The 18,259-nt window shown below is 34.9% G+C and overlaps 17 non-coding genes across 17 annotated transcripts; all 17 read right to left on the reverse strand.

Moving 5' to 3' along the window:
* Positions 1-413: 413 nt before the first annotated feature.
* TRNAD-GUC (transfer RNA aspartic acid (anticodon GUC)) lies at positions 414-485 on the reverse strand. Its single transcript has one exon. It is a non-coding gene; the product is annotated as a tRNA-Asp (tRNA).
* Positions 486-1,826: 1,341 nt separating this feature from the next.
* TRNAD-GUC (transfer RNA aspartic acid (anticodon GUC)) lies at positions 1,827-1,898 on the reverse strand. The gene has a single exon. It is a non-coding gene; the product is annotated as a tRNA-Asp (tRNA).
* Positions 1,899-2,529: 631 nt separating this feature from the next.
* On the reverse strand, positions 2,530-2,601 carry TRNAD-GUC (transfer RNA aspartic acid (anticodon GUC)). Its single transcript has one exon. It is a non-coding gene; the product is annotated as a tRNA-Asp (tRNA).
* Positions 2,602-3,226: 625 nt separating this feature from the next.
* TRNAD-GUC (transfer RNA aspartic acid (anticodon GUC)) lies at positions 3,227-3,298 on the reverse strand. The gene has a single exon. It is a non-coding gene; the product is annotated as a tRNA-Asp (tRNA).
* A 1,350-nt stretch (positions 3,299-4,648) lies between these two features.
* Positions 4,649-4,720, reverse strand: TRNAD-GUC (transfer RNA aspartic acid (anticodon GUC)). The gene has a single exon. It is a non-coding gene; the product is annotated as a tRNA-Asp (tRNA).
* Positions 4,721-5,343: 623 nt separating this feature from the next.
* On the reverse strand, positions 5,344-5,415 carry TRNAD-GUC (transfer RNA aspartic acid (anticodon GUC)). Its single transcript has one exon. It is a non-coding gene; the product is annotated as a tRNA-Asp (tRNA).
* A 646-nt stretch (positions 5,416-6,061) lies between these two features.
* On the reverse strand, positions 6,062-6,133 carry TRNAD-GUC (transfer RNA aspartic acid (anticodon GUC)). The gene has a single exon. It is a non-coding gene; the product is annotated as a tRNA-Asp (tRNA).
* Positions 6,134-7,491: 1,358 nt separating this feature from the next.
* On the reverse strand, positions 7,492-7,563 carry TRNAD-GUC (transfer RNA aspartic acid (anticodon GUC)). The gene has a single exon. It is a non-coding gene; the product is annotated as a tRNA-Asp (tRNA).
* A 623-nt stretch (positions 7,564-8,186) lies between these two features.
* TRNAD-GUC (transfer RNA aspartic acid (anticodon GUC)) lies at positions 8,187-8,258 on the reverse strand. Its single transcript has one exon. It is a non-coding gene; the product is annotated as a tRNA-Asp (tRNA).
* Positions 8,259-8,902: 644 nt separating this feature from the next.
* TRNAD-GUC (transfer RNA aspartic acid (anticodon GUC)) lies at positions 8,903-8,974 on the reverse strand. The gene has a single exon. It is a non-coding gene; the product is annotated as a tRNA-Asp (tRNA).
* Positions 8,975-9,622: 648 nt separating this feature from the next.
* On the reverse strand, positions 9,623-9,694 carry TRNAD-GUC (transfer RNA aspartic acid (anticodon GUC)). The gene has a single exon. It is a non-coding gene; the product is annotated as a tRNA-Asp (tRNA).
* Positions 9,695-11,050: 1,356 nt separating this feature from the next.
* TRNAD-GUC (transfer RNA aspartic acid (anticodon GUC)) lies at positions 11,051-11,122 on the reverse strand. Its single transcript has one exon. It is a non-coding gene; the product is annotated as a tRNA-Asp (tRNA).
* A 623-nt stretch (positions 11,123-11,745) lies between these two features.
* Positions 11,746-11,817, reverse strand: TRNAD-GUC (transfer RNA aspartic acid (anticodon GUC)). Its single transcript has one exon. It is a non-coding gene; the product is annotated as a tRNA-Asp (tRNA).
* Positions 11,818-13,170: 1,353 nt separating this feature from the next.
* TRNAD-GUC (transfer RNA aspartic acid (anticodon GUC)) lies at positions 13,171-13,242 on the reverse strand. The gene has a single exon. It is a non-coding gene; the product is annotated as a tRNA-Asp (tRNA).
* Positions 13,243-13,871: 629 nt separating this feature from the next.
* TRNAD-GUC (transfer RNA aspartic acid (anticodon GUC)) lies at positions 13,872-13,943 on the reverse strand. Its single transcript has one exon. It is a non-coding gene; the product is annotated as a tRNA-Asp (tRNA).
* Positions 13,944-15,973: 2,030 nt separating this feature from the next.
* Positions 15,974-16,045, reverse strand: TRNAD-GUC (transfer RNA aspartic acid (anticodon GUC)). The gene has a single exon. It is a non-coding gene; the product is annotated as a tRNA-Asp (tRNA).
* A 2,060-nt stretch (positions 16,046-18,105) lies between these two features.
* On the reverse strand, positions 18,106-18,177 carry TRNAD-GUC (transfer RNA aspartic acid (anticodon GUC)). Its single transcript has one exon. It is a non-coding gene; the product is annotated as a tRNA-Asp (tRNA).
* Between the last annotated feature and the right edge of the window lie 82 nt (positions 18,178-18,259).

Below are 18,259 nucleotides of genomic sequence, written 5' to 3' on the forward strand. Positions count from 1 at the left end.
TCTATCTATCTTTCTATCTATCTATGTATATATATATATATATATATATATACAATCAGCTCACTTTACCATTTGCAGCTTATAACCATTTACCACCAGGGGTCACTACTAACAAAAAGCATCCACTCCACTTCTAAATCTAGCCCCTAGAGTTGAGCAGAAGCATAAGATTCCCCACTGCTTCATTCCATTTCCATTAGATTATAGATGTAAATTGTTTTTGATGGTATGGTCTGTGCAGATTGAAATATTCAGAGCATATTCTGACTTTTAGTTAACACATCTGTAAGCAATTTGGCCATCACTGAATTCAACGTTTATCTCAATCGTAATAGACAAGGATAATGACAAATATAGTTTACAATGTTATTAAGTACATCATTTTATTTAATTGTGTGAATAAAAGGAATCGTCTCCCCGTCGGGGAATTGAACCCCGGTCTCCCGCGTGACAGGCGGGGATACTGACCACTATACTAACGAGGACATATTGTCTTCAGTTCAACAGTGCTCACCTTCATGAGGTTAGGGCATGCCCTCAATCAATTCACAGTATTGTAATAGGCAGCTTTGCTTCTTTTGGTTAGGAGAAGTAATCTTTTTTCATAAATGATTACAAATCAGAAATTCCTAGCTAAAAATAATCTGCTTTAATAAGAAATGATTGATTAAAATAAATACCTATTTATCGATCTGTCTATCTATCTTTCTATCTATCTATGTATATGTATATATATATATATATATATATATATATATACAATCAGCTCACTTTACCATTTGCAGCTTATAACCATTTACCACCAGGGGTCACTACTAACAAAAAGCATCCACTCCACTTCTAAATCCAGCCCCTAGAGTTGAGCAGAAGCATAAGATTCCCCACTGCTTCATTCCATTTTCCATTAGATTACAGATGTAAATTGTTTTTGATGGTATGGTCTGTGCAGATTGAAATATTCAGAGCATATTCTGACTTTTAGTTAACACATCTGTAAGCAATTTGGCCATCACTGAATTCAACGTTTATCTCAATCGTAATAGAGAAGGATAATGACAAATATAGTTTACAATGTTATTAAGTACATCATTTTATTTAATTGTGTGAATAAAAGGAATTGTCTCCCCGTCGGGGAATTGAACCCCGGTCTGCCGCGTGACAGGCGGGGATACTGACCACTATACTAACGAGGACATATTGGCTTCAGTTCAACAGTGCTCACCTCCATGAGGTTAGGGCATGCCCTCAATCAATTCACAGTATTGTAATAGGCAGCTTTGCTTCTTTTGGTTAGGAGAAGCAATCTTTTTTCATAAATGATTACAAATCAGAAATTCCTAGCCAAAAATAATCTGCTTTAATAAGAAATGATTGATTAAAATAAATACCTATTTATCGATCTGTCTATCTATCTTTCTATCTATCTATGTATATGTATATATATATATATATATATATATATATACAATCAGCTCACTTTACCATTTGCAGCTTATAACCATTTACCACCAGGGGTCACTACTAACAAAAAGCATCCACTCCACTTCTAAATCTAGCCCCTAGAGTTGAGCAGAAGCATAAGATTCCCCACTGCTTCATTCCATTTCCATTAGATTATAGATGTAAATTGTTTTTGATGGTATGGTCTGTGCAGATTGAAATATTCAGAGCATATTCTGACTTTTAGTTAACACATCTGTAAGCAATTTGGCCATCACTGAATTCAACGTTTATCTCAATCGTAATAGACAAGGATAATGACAAATATAGTTTACAATGTTATTAAGTACATCATTTTATTTAATTGTGTGAATAAAAGGAATCGTCTCCCCGTCGGGGAATTGAACCCCGGTCTCCCGCGTGACAGGCGGGGATACTGACCACTATACTAACGAGGACATATTGTCTTCAGTTCAACAGTGCTCACCTTCATGAGGTTAGGGCATGCCCTCAATCAATTCACAGTATTGTAATAGCCAGCTTTGCTTCTTTTGGTTAGGAGAAGCAATCTTTTTTCATAAATGATTACAAATCAGAAATTCCTAGCCAAAAATAATCTGCTTTAATAAGAAATGATTGATTAAAATAAATACCTATTTATCGATCTGTCTATCTATCTTTCTATCTATCTATGTATATGTATATATATATATATATATATATATATACAATCAGCTCACTTTACCATTTGCAGCTTATAACCATTTACCACCAGGGGTCACTACTAACAAAAAGCATCCACTCCACTTCTAAATCTAGCCCCTAGAGTTGAGCAGAAGCATAAGATTCCCCACTGCTTCATTCCATTTCCATTAGATTATAGATGTAAATTGTTTTTGATGGTATGGTCTGTGCAGATTGAAATATTCAGAGCATATTCTGACTTTTAGTTAACACATCTGTAAGCAATTTGGCCATCACTGAATTCAACGTTTATCTCAATCGTAATAGACAAGGATAATGACAAATATAGTTTAAAATGTTATTAAGTACATCATTTTATTTAATTGTGTGAATAAAAGGAATCGTCTCCCCGTCGGGGAATTGAACCCCGGTCTCCCGCGTGACAGGCGGGGATACTGACCACTATACTAACGAGGACATATTGGATTCAGTTCAACAGTGCTCACCTCCATGAGGTTAGGGCATGCCCTCAATCAATTCACAGTATTGTAATAGGCAGCTTTGCTTCTTTTGGTTAGGAGAAGCAATCTTTTTTCATAAATGATTACAAATCAGAAATTTCTAGCCAAAAGTAATCTGCTTTAATAAGAAATGATTGATTAAAATAAATACCTATCTATCGATCTGTCTATCTATCTTTCTATCTATCTATGTATATATATATATATATATATATATATACAATCAGCTCACTTTACCATTTGCAGCTTATAACCATTTACCACCAGGGGTCACTACTAACAAAAAGCATCCACTCCACTTCTAAATCTAGCCCCTAGAGTTGAGCAGAAGCATAAGATTCCCCACTGCTTCATTCCATTTCCATTAGATTATAGATGTAAATTGTTTTTGATGGTATGGTCTGTGCAGATTGAAATATTCAGAGCATATTCTGACTTTTAGTTAACACATCTGTAAGCAATTTGGCCATCACTGAATTCAACGTTTATCTCAATCGTAATAGAGAAGGATAATGACAAATATAGTTTACAATGTTATTAAGTACATCATTTTATTTAATTGTGTGAATAAAAGGAATCGTCTCCCCGTCGGGGAATTGAACCCCGGTCTCCCGCGTGACAGGCGGGGATACTGACCACTATACTAACGAGGACATATTGTCTTCAGTTCAACAGTGCTCACCTTCATGAGGTTAGGGCATGCCCTCAATCAATTCACAGTATTGTAATAGGCAGCTTTGCTTCTTTTGGTTAGGAGAAGTAATCTTTTTTCATAAATGATTACAAATCAGAAATTCCTAGCTAAAAATAATCTGCTTTAATAAGAAATGATTGATTAAAATAAATACCTATTTATCGATCTGTCTATCTATCTTTCTATCTATCTATGTATATGTATATATATATATATATATATATATATATACAATCAGCTCACTTTACCATTTGCAGCTTATAACCATTTACCACCAGGGGTCACTACTAACAAAAAGCATCCACTCCACTTCTAAATCCAGCCCCTAGAGTTGAGCAGAAGCATAAGATTCCCCACTGCTTCATTCCATTTTCCATTAGATTACAGATGTAAATTGTTTTTGATGGTATGGTCTGTGCAGATTGAAATATTCAGAGCATATTCTGACTTTTAGTTAACACATCTGTAAGCAATTTGGCCATCACTGAATTCAACGTTTATCTCAATCGTAATAGAGAAGGATAATGACAAATATAGTTTACAATGTTATTAAGTACATCATTTTATTTAATTTTGTGAATAAAAGGAATCGTCTCCCCGTCGGGGAATTGAACCCCGGTCTGCCGCGTGACAGGCGGGGATACTGACCACTATACTAACGAGGACATATTGGCTTCAGTTCAACAGTGCTCACCTCCATGAGGTTAGGGCATGCCCTCAATCAATTCACAGTATTGTAATAGGCAGCTTTGCTTCTTTTGGTTAGGAGAAGCAATCTTTTTTCATAAATGATTACAAATCAGAAATTCCTAGCCAAAAATAATCTGCTTTAATAAGAAATGATTGATTAAAATAAATACCTATTTATCGATCTGTCTATCTATCTTTCTATCTATCTATGTATATGTATATATATATATATATATATATATATATATATATATATACAATCAGCTCACTTTACCATTTGCAGCTTATAACCATTTACCACCAGGGGTCACTACTAACAAAAAGCATCCACTCCACTTCTAAATCCAGCCCCTAGAGTTGAGCAGAAGCATAAGATTCCCCACTGCTTCATTCCATTTTCCATTAGATTACAGATGTAAATTGTTTTTGATGGTATGGTCTGTGCAGATTGAAATATTCAGAGCATATTCTGACTTTTAGTTAACACATCTGTAAGCAATTTGGCCATCACTGAATTCAACGTTTATCTCAATCGTAATAGAGAAGGATAATGACAAATATAGTTTACAATGTTATTAAGTACATAATTTTATTTAATTGTGTGAATAAAAGGAATCGTCTCCCCGTCGGGGAATTGAACCCCGGTCTCCCGCGTGACAGGCGGGGATACTGACCACTATACTAACGAGGACATATTGGCTTCAGTTCAACAGTGCTCACCTCCATGAGGTTAGGGCATGCCCTCAATCAATTCACAGTATTGTAATAGGCAGCTTTGCTTCTTTTGGTTAGGAGAAGCAATCTTTTTTCATAAATGATTACAAATCAGAAATTCCTAGCCAAAAATAATCTGCTTTAATAAGAAATGATTGATTAAAATAAATACCTATCTATCGATCTGTCTATCTATCTTTCTATCTATCTATGTATATATATATATATATATATATATACAATCAGCTCACTTTACCATTTGCAGCTTATAACCATTTACCACCAGGGGTCACTACTAACAAAAAGCATCCACTCCACTTCTAAATCTAGCCCCTAGAGTTGAGCAGAAGCATAAGATTCCCCACTGCTTCATTCCATTTCCATTAGATTATAGATGTAAATTGTTTTTGATGGTATGGTCTGTGCAGATTGAAATATTCAGAGCATATTCTGACTTTTAGTTAACACATCTGTAAGCAATTTGGCCATCACTGAATTCAACGTTTATCTCAATCGTAATAGACAAGGATAATGACAAATATAGTTTACAATGTTATTAAGTACATCATTTTATTTAATTGTGTGAATAAAAGGAATCGTCTCCCCGTCGGGGAATTGAACCCCGGTCTCCCGCGTGACAGGCGGGGATACTGACCACTATACTAACGAGGACATATTGTCTTCAGTTCAACAGTGCTCACCTTCATGAGGTTAGGGCATGCCCTCAATCAATTCACAGTATTGTAATAGGCAGCTTTGCTTCTTTTGGTTAGGAGAAGCAATCTTTTTTCATAAATGATTACAAATCAGAAATTCCTAGCCAAAAATAATCTGCTTTAATAAAAAATGATTGATTAAAATAAATACCTATTTATCGATCTGTCTATCTATCTTTCTATCTATCTATGTATATGTATATATATATATATATATATATATATATATATATATATATACAATCAGCTCACTTTACCATTTGCAGCTTATAACCATTTACCACCAGGGGTCACTACTAACAAAAAGCATCCACTCCACTTCTAAATCCAGCCCCTAGAGTTGAGCAGAAGCATAAGATTCCCCACTGCTTCATTCCATTTTCCATTAGATTACAGATGTAAATTGTTTTTGATGGTATGGTCTGTGCAGATTGAAATATTCAGAGCATATTCTGACTTTTAGTTAACACATCTGTAAGCAATTTGGCCATCACTGAATTCAACGTTTATCTCAATCGTAATAGAGAAGGATAATGACAAATATAGTTTACAATGTTATTAAGTACATCATTTTATTTAATTGTGTGAATAAAAGGAATCGTCTCCCCGTCGGGGAATTGAACCCCGGTCTCCCGCGTGACAGGCGGGGATACTGACCACTATACTAACGAGGACATATTGGCTTCAGTTCAACAGTGCTCAACTCCATGAGGTTAGGGCATGCCCTCAATCAATTCACAGTATTGTAATAGGCAGCTTTGCTTCTTTTGGTTAGGAGAAGCAATCTTTTTTCATAAATGATTACAAATCAGAAATTCCTAGCCAAAAATAATCTGCTTTAATAAGAAATGATTGATTAAAAAAAATACCTATCTATCGATCTGTCTATCTATCTTTCTATCTATCTATGTATATATATATATATATATATATATATATATATATATACAATCAGCTCACTTTACCATTTGCAGCTTATAACCATTTACCACCAGGGGTCACTACTAACAAAAAGCATCCACTCCACTTCTAAATCCAGCCCCTAGAGTTGAGCAGAAGCATAAGATTCCCCACTGCTTCATTCCATTTTCCATTAGATTACAGATGTAAATTGTTTTTGATGGTATGGTCTGTGCAGATTGAAATATTCAGAGCATATTCTGACTTTTAGTTAACACATCTGTAAGCAATTTGGCCATCACTGAATTCAACGTTTATCTCAATCGTAATAGAGAAGGATAATGACAAATATAGTTTACAATGTTATTAAGTACATCATTTTATTTAATTGTGTGAATAAAAGGAATCGTCTCCCCGTCGGGGAATTGAACCCCGGTCTGCCGCGTGACAGGCGGGGATACTGACCACTATACTAACGAGGACATATTGGCTTCAGTTCAACAGTGCTCACCTCCATGAGGTTAGGGCATGCCCTCAATCAATTCACAGTATTGTAATAGGCAGCTTTGCTTCTTTTGGTTAGGAGAAGCAATCTTTTTTCATAAATGATTACAAATCAGAAATTCCTAGCCAAAAATAATCTGCTTTAATAAGAAATGATTGATTAAAATAAATACCTATTTATCGATCTGTCTATCTATCTTTCTATCTATCTATGTATATGTATATATATATATATATATATATATATATATATATATATATATATACAATCAGCTCACTTTACCATTTGCAGCTTATAACCATTTACCACCAGGGGTCACTACTAACAAAAAGCATCCACTCCACTTCTAAATCCAGCCCCTAGAGTTGAGCAGAAGCATAAGATTCCCCACTGCTTCATTCCATTTTCCATTAGATTACAGATGTAAATTGTTTTTGATGGTATGGTCTGTGCAGATTGAAATATTCAGAGCATATTCTGACTTTTAGTTAACACATCTGTAAGCAATTTGGCCATCACTGAATTCAACGTTTATCTCAATCGTAATAGAGAAGGATAATGACAAATATAGTTTACAATGTTATTAAGTACATCATTTTATTTAATTGTGTGAATAAAAGGAATCGTCTCCCCGTCGGGGAATTGAACCCCGGTCTCCCGCGTGACAGGCGGGGATACTGACCACTATACTAACGAGGACATATTGGCTTCAGTTCAACAGTGCTCACCTCCATGAGGTTAGGGCATGCCCTCAATCAATTCACAGTATTGTAATAGGCAGCTTTGCTTCTTTTGGTTAGGAGAAGCAATCTTTTTTCATAAATGATTACAAATCAGAAATTCCTAGCCAAAAATAATCTGCTTTAATAAGAAATGATTGATTAAAATAAATACCTATCTATCGATCTGTCTATCTATCTTTCTATCTATCTATGTATATATATATATATATATATATATACAATCAGCTCACTTTACCATTTGCAGCTTATAACCATTTACCACCAGGGGTCACTACTAACAAAAAGCATCCACTCCACTTCTAAATCTAGCCCCTAGAGTTGAGCAGAAGCATAAGATTCCCCACTGCTTCATTCCATTTCCATTAGATTATAGATGTAAATTGTTTTTGATGGTATGGTCTGTGCAGATTGAAATATTCAGAGCATATTCTGACTTTTAGTTAACACATCTGTAAGCAATTTGGCCATCACTGAATTCAACGTTTATCTCAATCGTAATAGACAAGGATAATGACAAATATAGTTTACAATGTTATTAAGTACATCATTTTATTTAATTGTGTGAATAAAAGGAATCGTCTCCCCGTCGGGGAATTGAACCCCGGTCTCCCGCGTGACAGGCGGGGATACTGACCACTATACTAACGAGGACATATTGTCTTCAGTTCAACAGTGCTCACCTTCATGAGGTTAGGGCATGCCCTCAATCAATTCACAGTATTGTAATAGGCAGCTTTGCTTCTTTTGGTTAGGAGAAGTAATCTTTTTTCATAAATGATTACAAATCAGAAATTCCTAGCTAAAAATAATCTGCTTTAATAAGAAATGATTGATTAAAATAAATACCTATTTATCGATCTGTCTATCTATCTTTCTATCTATCTATGTATATGTATATATATATATATATATATATATATATATATATATATACAATCAGCTCACTTTACCATTTGCAGCTTATAACCATTTACCACCAGGGGTCACTACTAACAAAAAGCATCCACTCCACTTCTAAATCCAGCCCCTAGAGTTGAGCAGAAGCATAAGATTCCCCACTGCTTCATTCCATTTTCCATTAGATTACAGATGTAAATTGTTTTTGATGGTATGGTCTGTGCAGATTGAAATATTCAGAGCATATTCTGACTTTTAGTTAACACATCTGTAAGCAATTTGGCCATCACTGAATTCAACGTTTATCTCAATCGTAATAGAGAAGGATAATGACAAATATAGTTTACAATGTTATTAAGTACATCATTTTATTTAATTGTGTGAATAAAAGGAATTGTCTCCCCGTCGGGGAATTGAACCCCGGTCTCCCGCGTGACAGGCGGGGATACTGACCACTATACTAACGAGGACATATTGTCTTCAGTTCAACAGTGCTCACCTTCATGAGGTTAGGGCATGCCCTCAATCAATTCACAGTATTGTAATAGGCAGCTTTGCTTCTTTTGGTTAGGAGAAGCAATCTTTTTTCATAAATGATTACAAATCAGAAATTCCTAGCCAAAAATAATCTGCTTTAATAAAAAATGATTGATTAAAATAAATACCTATTTATCGATCTGTCTATCTATCTTTCTATCTATCTATGTATATGTATATATATATATATATATATATATATATATATATATATATATACAATCAGCTCACTTTACCATTTGCAGCTTATAACCATTTACCACCAGGGGTCACTACTAACAAAAAGCATCCACTCCACTTCTAAATCCAGCCCCTAGAGTTGAGCAGAAGCATAAGATTCCCCACTGCTTCATTCCATTTTCCATTAGATTACAGATGTAAATTGTTTTTGATGGTATGGTCTGTGCAGATTGAAATATTCAGAGCATATTCTGACTTTTAGTTAACACATCTGTAAGCAATTTGGCCATCACTGAATTCAACGTTTATCTCAATCGTAATAGAGAAGGATAATGACAAATATAGTTTACAATGTTATTAAGTACATCATTTTATTTAATTGTGTGAATAAAAGGAATCGTTTCCCCGTCGGGGAATTGAACCCCGGTCTCCCGCGTGACAGGCGGGGATACTGACCACTATACTAACGAGGACATATTGGCTTCAGTTCAACAGTGCTCAACTCCATGAGGTTAGGGCATGCCCTCAATCAATTCACAGTATTGTAATAGGCAGCTTTGCTTCTTTTGGTTAGGAGAAGCAATCTTTTTTCATAAATGATTACAAATCAGAAATTCCTAGCCAAAAATAATCTGCTTTAATAAGAAATGATTGATTAAAAAAAATACCTATCTATCGATCTGTCTATCTATCTTTCTATCTATCTATGTATATATATATATATATATATATATATATATATATACAATCAGCTCACTTTACCATTTGCAGCTTATAACCATTTACCACCAGGGGTCACTACTAACAAAAAGCATCCACTCCACTTCTAAATCCAGCCCCTAGAGTTGAGCAGAAGCATAAGATTCCCCACTGCTTCATTCCATTTTCCATTAGATTACAGATGTAAATTGTTTTTGATGGTATGGTCTGTGCAGATTGAAATATTCAGAGCATATTCTGACTTTTAGTTAACACATCTGTAAGCAATTTGGCCATCACTGAATTCAACGTTTATCTCAATCGTAATAGAGAAGGATAATGACAAATATAGTTTACAATGTTATTAAGTACATCATTTTATTTAATTGTGTGAATAAAAGGAATCGTCTCCCCGTCGGGGAATTGAACCCCGGTCTGCCGCGTGACAGGCGGGGATACTGACCACTATACTAACGAGGTCATATTGGCTTCAGTTCAACAGTGCTCACCTCCATGAGGTTAGGGCATGCCCTCAATCAATTCACAGTATTGTAATAGGCAGCTTTGCTTCTTTTGGTTAGGAGAAGCAATCTTTTTTCATAAATGATTACAAATCAGAAATTCCTAGCCAAAAATAATCTGCTTTAATAAGAAATGATTGATTAAAATAAATACCTATTTATCGATCTGTCTATCTATCTTTCTATCTATCTATGTATATGTATATATATATATATATATATATATATATATATATATATATATATACAATCAGCTCACTTTACCATTTGCAGCTTATAACCATTTACCACCAGGGGTCACTACTAACAAAAAGCATCCACTCCACTTCTAAATCCAGCCCCTAGAGTTGAGCAGAAGCATAAGATTCCCCACTGCTTCATTCCATTTTCCATTAGATTACAGATGTAAATTGTTTTTGATGGTATGGTCTGTGCAGATTGAAATATTCAGAGCATATTCTGACTTTTAGTTAACACATCTGTAAGCAATTTGGCCATCACTGAATTCAACGTTTATCTCAATCGTAATAGAGAAGGATAATGACAAATATAGTTTACAATGTTATTAAGTACATCATTTTATTTAATTGTGTGAATAAAAGGAATCGTCTCCCCGTCGGGGAATTGAACCCCGGTCTCCCGCGTGACAGGCGGGGATACTGACCACTATACTAACGAGGACATATTGGCTTCAGTTCAACAGTGCTCACCTCCATGAGGTTAGGGCATGCCCTCAATCAATTCACAGTATTGTAATAGGCAGCTTTGCTTCTTTTGGTTAGGAGAAGCAATCTTTTTTCATAAATGATTACAAATCAGAAATTCCTAGCCAAAAATAATCTGCTTTAATAAGAAATGATTGATTAAAATAAATACCTATCTATCGATCTGTCTATCTATCTTTCTATCTATCTATGTATATATATATATATATATATATATACAATCAGCTCACTTTACCATTTGCAGCTTATAACCATTTACCACCAGGGGTCACTACTAACAAAAAGCATCCACTCCACTTCTAAATCTAGCCCCTAGAGTTGAGCAGAAGCATAAGATTCCCCACTGCTTCATTCCATTTCCATTAGATTATAGATGTAAATTGTTTTTGATGGTATGGTCTGTGCAGATTGAAATATTCAGAGCATATTCTGACTTTTAGTTAACACATCTGTAAGCAATTTGGCCATCACTGAATTCAACGTTTATCTCAATCGTAATAGACAAGGATAATGACAAATATAGTTTACAATGTTATTAAGTACATCATTTTATTTAATTGTGTGAATAAAAGGAATCGTCTCCCCGTCGGGGAATTGAACCCCGGTCTCCCGCGTGACAGGCGGGGATACTGACCACTATACTAACGAGGACATATTGTCTTCAGTTCAACAGTGCTCACCTTCATGAGGTTAGGGCATGCCCTCAATCAATTCACAGTATTGTAATAGGCAGCTTTGCTTCTTTTGGTTAGGAGAAGTAATCTTTTTTCATAAATGATTACAAATCAGAAATTCCTAGCTAAAAATAATCTGCTTTAATAAGAAATGATTGATTAAAATAAATACCTATTTATCGATCTGTCTATCTATCTTTCTATCTATCTATGTATATGTATATATATATATATATATATATATATATATATATATATATACAATCAGCTCACTTTACCATTTGCAGCTTATAACCATTTACCACCAGGGGTCACTACTAACAAAAAGCATCCACTCCACTTCTAAATCCAGCCCCTAGAGTTGAGCAGAAGCATAAGATTCCCCACTGCTTCATTCCATTTTCCATTAGATTACAGATGTAAATTGTTTTTGATGGTATGGTCTGTGCAGATTGAAATATTCAGAGCATATTCTGACTTTTAGTTAACACATCTGTAAGCAATTTGGCCATCACTGAATTCAACGTTTATCTCAATCGTAATAGAGAAGGATAATGACAAATATAGTTTACAATGTTATTAAGTACATCATTTTATTTAATTGTGTGAATAAAAGGAATTGTCTCCCCGTCGGGGAATTGAACCCCGGTCTGCCGCGTGACAGGCGGGGATACTGACCACTATACTAACGAGGACATATTGGCTTCAGTTCAACAGTGCTCACCTCCATGAGGTTAGGGCATGCCCTCAATCAATTCACAGTATTGTAATAGGCAGCTTTGCTTCTTTTGGTTAGGAGAAGCAATCTTTTTTCATAAATGATTACAAATCAGAAATTCCTAGCCAAAAATAATCTGCTTTAATAAGAAATGATTGATTAAAATAAATACCTATTTATCGATCTGTCTATCTATCTTTCTATCTATCTATGTATATGTATATATATATATATATATATATATATATATACAATCAGCTCACTTTACCATTTGCAGCTTATAACCATTTACCACCAGGGGTCACTACTAACAAAAAGCATCCACTCCACTTCTAAATCTAGCCCCTAGAGTTGAGCAGAAGCATAAGATTCCCCACTGCTTCATTCCATTTCCATTAGATTATAGATGTAAATTGTTTTTGATGGTATGGTCTGTGCAGATTGAAATATTCAGAGCATATTCTGACTTTTAGTTAACACATCTGTAAGCAATTTGGCCATCACTGAATTCAACGTTTATCTCAATCGTAATAGACAAGGATAATGACAAATATAGTTTACAATGTTATTAAGTACATCATTTTATTTAATTGTGTGAATAAAAGGAATCGTCTCCCCGTCGGGGAATTGAACCCCGGTCTCCCGCGTGACAGGCGGGGATACTGACCACTATACTAACGAGGACATATTGTCTTCAGTTCAACAGTGCTCACCTTCATGAGGTTAGGGCATGCCCTCAATCAATTCACAGTATTGTAATAGGCAGCTTTGCTTCTTTTGGTTAGGAGAAGCAATCTTTTTTCATAAATGATTACAAATCAGAAATTCCTAGCCAAAAATAATCTGCTTTAATAAGAAATGATTGATTAAAATAAATACCTATTTATCGATCTGTCTATCTATCTTTCTATCTATCTATGTATATGTATATATATATATATATATATATATACAATCAGCTCACTTTACCATTTGCAGCTTATAACCATTTACCACCAGGGGTCACTACTAACAAAAAGCATCCACTCCACTTCTAAATCTAGCCCCTAGAGTTGAGCAGAAGCATAAGATTCCCCACTGCTTCATTCCATTTCCATTAGATTATAGATGTAAATTGTTTTTGATGGTATGGTCTGTGCAGATTGAAATATTCAGAGCATATTCTGACTTTTAGTTAACACATCTGTAAGCAATTTGGCCATCACTGAATTCAACGTTTATCTCAATCGTAATAGACAAGGATAATGACAAATATAGTTTACAATGTTATTAAGTACATCATTTTATTTTATTGTGTGAATAAAAGGAATCGTCTCCCCGTCGGGGAATTGAACCCCGGTCTCCCGCGTGACAGGCGGGGATACTGACCACTATACTAACGAGGACATATTGTCTTCAGTTCAACAGTGCTCACCTTCATGAGGTTAGGGCATGCCCTCAATCAATTCACAGTATTGTAATAGGCAGCTTTGCTTCTTTTGGTTAGGAGAAGTAATCTTTTTTCATAAATGTTTACAAATCAGAAATTCCTAGCTAAAAATAATCTGCTTTAATAAGAAATGATTGATTAAAATAAATACCTATTTATCGATCTGTCTATCTATCTTTCTATCTATCTATGTATATGTATATATATATATATATATATATATATATACAATCAGCTCACTTTACCATTTGCAGCTTATAACCATTTACCACCAGGGGTCACTACTAACAAAAAGCATCCACTCCACTTCTAAATCCAGCCCCTAGAGTTGAGCAGAAGCATAAGATTCCCCACTGCTTCATTCCATTTTCCATTAGATTACAGATGTAAATTGTTTTTGATGGTATGGTCTGTGCAGATTGAAATATTCAGAGCATATTCTGACTTTTAGTTAACACATCTGTAAGCAATTTGGCCATCACTGAATTCAACGTTTATCTCAATCGTAATAGAGAAGGATAATGACAAATATAGTTTACAATGTTATTAAGTACATCATTTTATTTAATTGTGTGAATAAAAGGAATCGTCTCCCCGTCGGGGAATTGAACCCCGGTCTGCCGCGTGACAGGCGGGGATACTGACCACTATACTAACGAGGACATATTGGCTTCAGTTCAACAGTGCTCACCTCCATGAGGTTAGGGCATGCCCTCAATCAATTCACAGTATTGTAATAGGCAGCTTTGCTTCTTTTGGTTAGGAGAAGCAATCTTTTTTCATAAATGATTACAAATCAGAAATTCCTAGCCAAAAATAATCTGCTTTAATAAGAAATGATTGATTAAAATAAATACCTATCTATCGATCTGTCTATCTATCTTTCTATCTATCTATGTATATATATATATATATATATATATACAATCAGCTCACTTTACCATTTGCAGCTTATAACCATTTACCACCAGGGGTCACTACTAACAAAAAGCATCCACTCCACTTCTAAATCTAGCCCCTAGAGTTGAGCAGAAGCATAAGATTCCCCACTGCTTCATTCCATTTCCATTAGATTATAGATGTAAATTGTTTTTGATGGTATGGTCTGTGCAGATTGAAATATTCAGAGCATATTCTGACTTTTAGTTAACACATCTGTAAGCAATTTGGCCATCACTGAATTCAACGTTTATCTCAATCGTAATAGACAAGGATAATGACAAATATAGTTTACAATGTTATTAAGTACATCATTTTATTTAATTGTGTGAATAAAAGGAATCGTCTCCCCGTCAGGGAATTGAACCCCGGTCTCCCGCGTGACAGGCGGGGATACTGACCACTATACTAACGAGGACATATTGTCTTCAGTTCAACAGTGCTCACCTTCATGAGGTTAGGGCATGCCCTCAATCAATTCACAGTATTGTAATAGGCAGCTTTGCTTCTTTTGGTTAGGAGAAGCAATCTTTTTTCATAAATGATTACAAATCAGAAATTCCTAGCCAAAAATAATCTGCTTTAATAAGAAATGATTGATTAAAATAAATACCTATTTATCGATCTGTCTATCTATCTTTCTATCTATCTATGTATATGTATATATATATATATATATATATATACAATCAGCTCACTTTACCATTTGCAGCTTATAACCATTTACCACCAGGGGTCACTACTAACAAAAAGCATCCACTCCACTTCTAAATCTAGCCCCTAGAGTTGAGCAGAAGCATAAGATTCCCCACTGCTTCATTCCATTTCCATTAGATTATAGATGTAAATTGTTTTTGATGGTATGGTCTGTGCAGATTGAAATATTCAGAGCATATTCTGACTTTTAGTTAACACATCTGTAAGCAATTTGGCCATCACTGAATTCAACGTTTATCTCAATCGTAATAGACAAGGATAATGACAAATATAGTTTACAATGTTATTAAGTACATCATTTTATTTAATTGTGTGAATAAAAGGAATCGTCTCCCCGTCGGGGAATTGAACCCCGGTCTCCCGCGTGACAGGCGGGGATACTGACCACTATACTAACGAGGACATATTGTCTTCAGTTCAACAGTGCTCACCTTCATGAGGTTAGGGCATGCCCTCAATCAATTCACAGTATTGTAATAGGCAGCTTTGCTTCTTTTGGTTAGGAGAAGTAATCTTTTTTCATAAATGATTACAAATCAGAAATTCCGAGCTAAAAATAATCTGCTTTAATAAGAAATGATTGATTAAAATAAATACCTATTTATCGATCTGTCTATCTATCTTTCTATCTATCTATGTATATGTATATATATATATATATATATATATATATATACAATCAGCTCACTTTACCATTTGCAGCTTATAACCATTTACCACCAGGGGTCACTACTAACAAAAAGCATCCACTCCACTTCTAAATCCAGCCCCTAGAGTTGAGCAGAAGCATAAGATTCCCCACTGCTTCATTCCATTTTCCATTAGATTACAGATGTAAATTGTTTTTGATGGTATGGTCTGTGCAGATTGAAATATTCAGAGCATATTCTGACTTTTAGTTAACACATCTGTAAGCAATTTGGCCATCACTGAATTCAACGTTTATCTCAATCGTAATAGAGAAGGATAATGACAAATATAGTTTACAATGTTATTAAGTACATCATTTTATTTAATTGTGTGAATAAAAGGAATCGTCTCCCCGTCGGGGAATTGAACCCCGGTCTGCCGCGTGACAGGCGGGGATACTGACCACTATACTAACGAGGACATATTGGCTTCAGTTCAACAGTGCTCACCTCCATGAGGTTAGGGCATGCCCTCAATCAATTCACAGTATTGTAATAGGCAGCTTTGCTTCTTTTGGTTAGGAGAAGCAATCTTTTTTCATAAATGATTACAAATCAGAAATTCCTAGCTAAAAATAATCTGCTTTAATAAGAAATGATTGATTAAAATAAATACCTATTTATCGATCTGTCTATCTATCTTTCTATCTATCTATGTATATGTATATATATATATATATATATATATATATACAATCAGCTCACTTTACCATTTGCAGCTTATAACCATTTACCACCAGGGGTCACTACTAACAAAAAGCATCCACTCCACTTCTAAATCCAGCCCCTAGAGTTGAGCAGAAGCATAAGATTCCCCACTGCTTCATTCCATTTTCCATTAGATTACAGATGTAAATTGTTTTTGATGGTATGGTCTGTGCAGATTGAAATATTCAGAGCATATTCTGACTTTTAGTTAACACATCTGTAAGCAATTTGGCCATCACTGAATTCAACGTTTATCTCAATCGTAATAGAGAAGGATAATGACAAATATAGTTTACAATGTTATTAAGTACATCATTTTATTTAATTGTGTGAATAAAATGAATCGTCTCCCCGTCGGGGAATTGAACCCCGGTCTGCCGCGTGACAGGCGGGGATACTGACCACTATACTAACGAGGACATATTGGCTTCAGTTCAACAGTGCTCACCTCCATGAGGTTAGGGCATGCCCTCAATCAATTCACAGTATTGTAATAGGCAGCTTTGCTTCTTTTGGTTAGGAGAAGCAATCTTTTTTCATAAATGATTACAAATCAGAAATTCCTAGCCAAAAATAATCTGCTTTAATAAGAAATGATTGATTAAAATAAATACCTATTTATCGATCTGTCTATCTATCTTTCTATCTATCTATGTATATGTATATATATATATATATATATATATATATATATATATATATACAATCAGCTCACTTTACCATTTGCAGCTTATAACCATTTACCACCAGGGGTCACTACTAACAAAAAGCATCCACTCCACTTCTAAATCCAGCCCCTAGAGTTGAGCAGAAGCATAAGATTCCCCACTGCTTCATTCCATTTTCCATTAGATTACAGATGTAAATTGTTTTTGATGGTATGGTCTGTGCAGATTGAAATATTCAGAGCATATTCTGACTTTTAGTTAACACATCTGTAAGCAATTTGGCCATCACTGAATTCAACGTTTATCTCAATCGTAATAGAGAAGGATAATGACAAATATAGTTTACAATGTTATTAAGTACATCATTTTATTTAATTGTGTGAATAAAAGGAATCGTCTCCCCGTCGGGGAATTGAACCCCGGTCTCCCGCGTGACAGGCGGGGATACTGACCACTATACTAACGAGGACATATTGGCTTCAGTTCAACAGTGCTCACCTCCATGAGGTTAGGGCATGCCCTCAATCAATTCACAGTATTGTAATAGGCAG

This window comes from Triturus cristatus, chromosome 4_1, assembly GCF_964204655.1.
Source record: "Triturus cristatus chromosome 4_1, aTriCri1.1, whole genome shotgun sequence".
Lineage (NCBI taxonomy): Eukaryota > Metazoa > Chordata > Amphibia > Caudata > Salamandridae > Triturus > Triturus cristatus.